The following is a 7,930-nucleotide window of genomic DNA, read 5'->3' as shown; positions in this document are numbered from 1 at the left end:
CCAGACATAGTTACAGGAAATAGAGTAATGAAAAATTTCAGCAAAACATCCACTCTCACCCTGGCTGGTTTGGCTCAGTGGATAGAGCATCGGCCTGCGGACTGAAGGGTCCCAGGTTCGATTCCGGTCAAGGGCACATGCCTAGGTTGTGGGCTCAATCCCAGTAGGGGGTGTGCAGGAAGCATCTGATCAATGATTCTCTCTCATCATTGATGTTTCTATCTCTCTCTCTCCCTGGCTCCCTTTCACTCAGAAACCAATAAAAATATATTTTAAAAGAAAAACAAAAACAGTGCTCGCTTTGGCAGCACATATACTAAAATTGGAACAATACAGAGATTAGCATGGCCCCTGCGCAAGGATGACACGCAAATTCGTGAAGCATTCCATATTTTTAATAAAAACTTAGAACAGCAAACAAACAAACAAACAAAAAAACAACATCCACTCTCATCCTTCAAGTGTTCATCTACTAAGGTATAAAAATATAAATGGACATATAAATAAAGAGGACATTGTAGATTCTGTGAGGTCTTATAAAGAAAAAAGTAAGGAATTATTTATTTACAAGGGGTCTAAATATTATAGAAGTATTACTGATAATGTTGTCATTAGCTAGTTGTTAATAATAGGAAAGGAGTAAAAGGAAGGCCAGACATTATAACCATGGCCATTTGGGCAACAGGAAGCTGCAACTTTGCACTCCCCAGGGAACCACCAGCCCATTCTCTACAAAACAAAGAGGAGATAAATGCATGCACTGTGAAGTTGGGGTGAGTAGGGAGGGACTTACCTGTCAGTCAAGCCTGGGGAACCATGGAAGGGCCTCAATGTAAGCCCATGAAAATTTGGGGATACATAATCCCCTAAACAAAGGAGTTCACTCTTTTGTGACTCTTGTTGCTTTTGTTGCTCTTGGCTCTTGGCTCTGCTCTCTTGCATTCGCCCAAATGGCCCAGGACCATGCGGACCCCACACTGAATGGACTAACAGACTACAGCAAGAAACACAAGCTAAGCAAGCCTAACGCTATATTGGACTGTGCAGACATGTAAAGGAAACTTTGGACATTGACTCTGGTTTTAGCACTTCTGAAGCCCCAGCTACACTTCTATGACTGGACGAAGGGAAATGGGACCTTGGAAACTCAGAGATTTAATTCTACAGAAATAAAGCTTTCTATGATATCTCATCCTTCAGTGTGAGTCTCCAAAAATTCTTTCTCAAGAAATGCCCCCTCCAACCCCGCCCCCCCTTCACCGCCCAAGCAGCAGGTGGGGACACGAATCTTCCATTTTCACTGGTAACATTTCCATTTTACATAAGATCATCAGATTATATTGTCTGGGAGGTATCATTTGAATAAAAAGGAATCATCATGTTATCTATAAAACAAACAGTGATTGCCCAGACCCTGGGGCAGACAATATCTTAATGTGATTGAGGAAGAGAAAGACTGGTTTAGCTAAAAGGAATCAGTCAAGGAGAGAGTTACAAGTGGTGTTGCGTTGTGTTGTGTTGTGTTGTGTTGTGTTGTGTTGTGTTGTGTTGAATTGATTCAGTTCTGAGGATGAGTCATAGAAAGGTTCTTGGACTTCTTTTCTAACTGTGATAAAATACCCTTGGAAAACAGTAAGCATGTCAGTGATCTTCTCTATTGCATAGTTTAAAAAGATCATGATGGCTACTGTTGTGAAAAATATGAAGAGAGATATTAAGAAGTTATTTCAGAAATCCAGGTGAGATATAATGGTGGTTTAGAAATGTTCAGAAGTTATGAGAAAGTAAAGTGGTAATTTTTTAGGTGACTTTTAAAAATAATTTGTGATAGGTGTGGTTGGTTTCAGAAATGGCTTACATTCTCACATATGGCAAATACTTGTCTTAACTTCAGGTATTAGAATATGGTTCCATATTTTACCATTTTCATAGGAAAATATAATGATTGTACGTTAGCACTTGATCTTTACTCTTTCATAAGATTTTCTCTCTCCTTTTCTCTCTCTCTTTCTCTCATATATATATATATATATATATATATATATATATATAAATTATTTTCACTTCTTATTTATTTTTTATAATATATTTTTAAATATTTTTGTTGATTTTTAAAGAGAGAGAAAAGGAGAGGGAGAGAGAGAAACACTGATGTGAGAGCAAACATCAATTGGCTGCTTTGTGCATGCCACCTACTGAGGGTCAAGTCCACAGTCCAGTCTTGTGCCCTGATCAAGAATAGAATCAGCAGCCTTTCAGTGCCTTGCACAATGCCCAACCAACTGAGCCACTCCAGCCAGGGCTTCAATTCTTATTGTTTAATATCACGTTGTATTTGCCATGTGTAAAGTAGCTGGAGTTCTTACACCTCCACCAAATGCATGCTCCCCTTTGCAAATTATCTTGAGAAATTAGTCTTATTAAAATAATAATTACACCTTCATTTGGCTAATTTGAAGAGTAATTGCCCAATTTCAGCCATAATTAGTCACTTGGTTCTATTTTTCAGGCAAAATTTCATTGTCATGAGAAACAAACAAACAAAAAAATCTGTCATAGTCTCTCCTTTTACAATTTTCCTACTAATGAGCCTGCCTAGTGAACATACTCTCTTCATTTGAATATTTCAACAAAGTACTAAGAAATTTCTCAGGTTGGTGCAGGGAAATAAGTTCCCTATGTGGGAAGATTTGAAAGTGTTTCTAAAAAGCTACAGTCCAATGAAAAACATCTTCTTGAGGCTGTTACATTATGGATAAGTTAATAAAACTTTTTATCAGATTTATCTGAATAAATAAAACTGTCTCATAATAAATTCCTGAATCTTTAAAAGCTTTAACTGATTTCTGGTTGGAAACATAAATTCAGAAATGAAAAATATTTGGGTCATTTACATGAGAGCTACTCTGACCCACTGAAAATTGATCTGTATAAGATTATATTTAACAAAATTATTATTTCCAAAAAGTAGGTTGTTATAGAGTGAATCCTTAATTTTTCTATGAAAAAGGGGTCAACCTAAGCCTGAGTCAGAGTTTTTAAGTTAAATTCCTAGATTCTGCTTTGTTTCTACTTTAATCCAAATCTTATTTAATAGGTTCATCACCAATATCATTTTTAATTTATGAAATGTTAAAGGAAACAAAATATTTAGATCATGTTTTTTGGTTTTGGTGGAAATCAGGAACTTGAGCTTGAAGAGGCCTCTATAGACTTTCTTCAAGCAATTATGCTTAAATGCAGCATAACAAACAAGAAAGGACATAATTGTGCTTGTTAAATGCAGTCCCCATTTAACTATCAAAGAAGAGTGTAGAAAAAGAAAAAAAAAAAGTATTGTCAGCCATGGAGATATTTTCAGACAATTACAACAATCTGCATTACAATATTCTCTCCTATGAAAAAGAGGGCCATAATACCATTGCTCACAGGCAGCAGCAGCTCAATGACAACCACTCAAATTTGATGCCTTAAATGTGAACATCTGTTTCCATCATTAAAGCTATCAGAGTGCTGTTAATTACTTGTCCTCATCTATTTTCAGTATCTGTAAATATATATTCAGGGTCTAGAAAAGTAACTCTCATTATTTACATAATTTCAGCATCTACTAGTAATGGCACTGTCTGTATGTATGTAGTGACTTCCTGTACACACACATACACATAACTAATATACAAAATATGTTCCTCATTTAACATTCTCTCATTTCCCAGTCATTGTTATTTCATATATATCTTATATGTACTTACACATGCAACATACACACATAAATACCTTCATCATATACATTGATATAGTAAAAAGCAAGCACATATTTGAGTAACCATTGATTGGAAAATATTATCATTTAACTCATTAAAAATTCATTAAATTCAAAGACTAGTAGCAAAGGATCCTTGAATATATACCTTCGCCCTCCCCTCTTGGTAGATGGTAGATAAATAAATAACATATACATACATACATGCATCTTCATAGGGAGAAAACTCACAAATTTCTGTGTTAATTTAGAATACAAGGAGAATGTCAATTTAGATGTTTCAAAAACCAGTAAACAATGTTTTTAAGTTATTCTGTGTCAATATTATATACTAGAGGCCTGGTGCACAAATTCGTGCACAGGTGGGGTCCCTTGGCCTGGCCGATAGGGGCCTCAGGAGGTTGGCTGGCGAGGGAAGGGGCCATGGGTGGTTGGTCAGTTGCAGGAGGTTGGCTATGGGAACGTACTGACCACGAGGGGGCAACTCCTGCATTGAGCGTCTGCCCCCTGATGGTCATTGCACATCATAGCGACTGGTCAACTGGTTGTTGGGTTGTTGGGTCACTTAGACTTTCATATACATAGATTTCACACTGTGGTTGGTATAGCATACTTTCCATAGTAACTAGAAAATGACATCCTATCTAATAAAAGAGTAATATGCAAATTGATCATCATTCCAACACACAAGATGGCTGCTCCCATGTGGTCAAAGTTGGCTGCCCCCATGTGGACACAAGATGACCAGCAGGAGAAAGCAATTAGGAGGGACCAGACCTTCAAGGGAGGGCAGTTGTGGGAGAACAGGCCAGCAGGGGAAGGCAGTTGGGGGCGATCAAGCCTGCAGGGGAGGGCAGTTAGTGGTAACCAGGCTGGCAGAGGAGGGAAGTTTGGGGCAACGGGGCCTGCAGGGAAGGGCAGTTGTGGGGGACCCAGGCCTGCAGGGGAGGGCAGTTAGGGGTGACCAGGCCTGCAGGGGAGGGCAGTTAGGGGCAAACAGGTTGGCAGGGGAGCAGTTAGGCATCAATCAGGCTAGCAGGGGAGTGATTAGGGGGTGATCAGGCTGGCAGAAGTGGTTAGGGGCAATCAGGAAAGCAGGCAGGTGAGCAGTTGGGAGCCAGCAGTCCTGGATTGTGAGAGGGATGTCCGACTGCTCATCGGACATCCCTCAAGGGGTCCCAGATTGGAGAGGGTGCAGGCTGGGCTGAGGGACAACCCCCCTCCCCCATGCACGAATTTTGTGCACCAGGCCTCCGGTAGGATATAATAGGTCTCTCCAACATTTCTTTTAAAATATATATTTTATTGATTTTTTACAGAGAGGAAGAGAGAGGGATAGAGAGTTAGAAACATCGATGAGAGAGAAACATCGATCAGCTGCCTCTTGCACACCCCCTACTGGGGATGTGCCCGCAACCAAGGTACATGCCCTTGACCGGAATCGAACCTGGGACCCTTCAGTCCGCAGGCCGACGCTCTATCCACTGAGCCAAACCGGTTTTGGCATCTCCAACATTTCTTAATAATTGGTTGTTTACTTGAGTTAATCTAGGAAATAAGGGGGAAATCAATGCAAAAGAAAGAATATTATAATACAAGAAAGGAGAAAAGAGGCTTGAAGTAGTATTAGAATAAGTATCGCTAACATTTGGAATTTGTGGATTTTCCTTTCACTAATTTAACTAATTTAACACAGCTCTCAAAAACTAATAATTGTTCAGTCTTTTCAACATTCAAAATTATTGGGAGATAAAGGCTACCGTCTCCATGGAGGATTACACAGCAGCAACATGACTGAAATGTGCCATTTCCTTGGGAGTCCCAAGCACTCTGGGAAAATAACCCAAGAAGTTTTTACTATATTATTCACTTTTGTTTGACAGAAAAAGTGCCTTTCTTTCCATGTAAGTGATGCTTGAATCTAACAAGTGCAATGAAAATGTGTAGAATTGACACCATCTTCAATGAAACTCACATCCACAAGGACCTGTTCTCCCTGAGGATGAGTTAAAGAGACACTGTTAGCAGACTTCAGAATCTTGAAGTTGTATGCATTTTCTTCTGTATTCTTTGCTATTCTTCTGAAATCTGGACCAAATGGTTCATATAAGATCACAGTAAGTAATCTTTACAGAAGTGTCTGTCTTTCAGAATTCTAAAAACTAATCTTCTCAATCTGGATGGCAAACAATTTGAGATGTAAAACAAAGGAATAAAGATAGAGGCAAAAATATGGCCTTTATTAGTGATAAAACAAGCTTGCTGACAAGGTGACATCAAGTCTTGTCAATATCTTAACACAGGTCCTTGATATTACTCACCCAGGGATTTTATCCATGATTGAGACAGGATTTTATCAATGATAGAAGAGACTCCTGGATAAATAAAAGTTGGGGGAAAAGATAACTTTTGGGTTTTGTGGAAAGACCCCATACCCAGAAAGAACAGTGAGAGTTGAGTAAAACATGGCAAATTATTCCACCAAATATAACAGTCAGCTAGGGCAGAATGAGGACTTATAACAATTTCCACAGGAAGAGGAAGTATAGGGCTGATAGAAAGGCCATGGGTGTGCTTAAGAAAAAGCGCTCTGTGTGGGAACCCTGAGAGGGAAAAGGGGATCACCTTTGACATTCTACATATTATAGTTAGAGGGGGAAAACAGATAAGATAAAAATATATAATTCTTAACAAACTAAGCAATGAAAATTTATAAATTAGCAAGCCAAGGGAGGAGAGAAATGAAAATGATTATGTTAGTAAAATCAAGAAACAAGGAACCCTGCCCAGGTTGCTCAGTTGGGTGGAGCCTCTTTCCCTACACCAAAAGGTTGTGAAGCTGTGGGTTTGATCCCCATTTGGAGGGTGGGTACAGGAGGCAATCAATCGATGTTTCTCTTTCTCTCCTTCCTCTCTCTCTAAAATAAATATGTATTTATTTTAGGATTTTTTTTTTAAAAAAGGAAAAGAAGCATGAAACATGTAAGATAAATATGAAACAAATTTTAAACCAAACATATCTTTATTATATTAAATATAAATAGAATAAATATTCCAATTAAGAATAAGAATTGTCAGCTGAATATATTATAAATATTTATATGTAATTATATATGATATATTGTATTATATAGCAAATGAATTATTATATGACAAGACACTGTCAGACTACTTGTAATATATTTAACTGATGCAGTTTTAAAAGAGACACTTTAAATAGATGCACAGAGAATGACTGAAAGTAAAATAATGAAAAACATTTGTATGGGCATTATATGAAAACTAGAGGCCCGATGCAGGAAGATTCACGCAAGAATGGGCCTTCCTTCCCCTGGCTGCTGGCACCGCCTTTACTCCAGCCCAGAGCCACCTTTCCACCTTCCCACGCTGCCCAGAGGCCCAGAGAGGATGGGGCGGTGCAGAACGACTGCCCCCGGCCACTCAGTGGCTGCATATGCAAATTAACCCGCCATCTTTGTTGGGTTAATTTGCATACTTACTCCTGATTGGCTGGTGGGCGTCACGAAGGTACAGTCAATTTGCATCTTTCTCTTTTATTAGTGTAGATAGTGCCCAGCATCTAATGCAAAAAACCATTAACTGATATAAATAGGGAGGTAAAGAGGGATATTTCATAATGAAAAAATAATAAATACACAAGAAAGTTATAAAATTCTGAATTTCTTTGCACCTAATAAAATAATTTCTAAAGGTATAAATAACCAATTAGTGAATTAAATGGTGAAATAGATAAATCAGTAATAACCATGGTAGATTTTAGTATATGTCTAGTAGTAACTGATAAAACAAGCAGCAAAAAAATGTAGTAAGATTGCCTTGGGTTTGAATAAGCAGCTGCCTTTTGTGGGTAATACAGAAAAACATTAGGTATTCTAGGGAAAGAGAGAAAGTGGTAAGCAATAGATTTCAACATTAACTTTATACCAGGATCTCCCAAAGAGTTTTTCAATATTATAAATACCTAGGTCCTACTCTGAAATTCGGTTTTAGCTGGTGTAGGGAGGCCCCGGTCCTTTGGAATTTTGTCACATATTCATAATTGAGTATGATGTGCACCCAGGATAACAAATACCATGGTAAAGATTATAATAGCAAATATAAAAGCATTGGAGCCGAAACCAGCTTGGCTCAGTGGATAGAGCGTCA

The 7,930-nt window shown here is 38.3% G+C and overlaps 1 non-coding gene across 1 annotated transcript; it reads left to right on the top strand.

Annotated features, from left to right (window-relative positions):
* Nucleotides 1-292: 292 nt before the first annotated feature.
* LOC129152117 (U6 spliceosomal RNA) lies at nucleotides 293-396 on the top strand. Its single transcript, XR_008558832.1, has one exon. It is a non-coding gene; the product is annotated as a U6 spliceosomal RNA (small nuclear RNA).
* Nucleotides 397-7,930: the final 7,534 nt, after the last annotated feature.

The sequence above is a fragment of the Eptesicus fuscus genome, chromosome 17 (genome assembly GCF_027574615.1).
Source record: "Eptesicus fuscus isolate TK198812 chromosome 17, DD_ASM_mEF_20220401, whole genome shotgun sequence".
Lineage (NCBI taxonomy): Eukaryota > Metazoa > Chordata > Mammalia > Chiroptera > Vespertilionidae > Eptesicus > Eptesicus fuscus.
The sequence above is the reverse complement of the archived record's forward strand: the minus strand, read 5'-3'. Positions and strand labels throughout refer to the sequence as shown.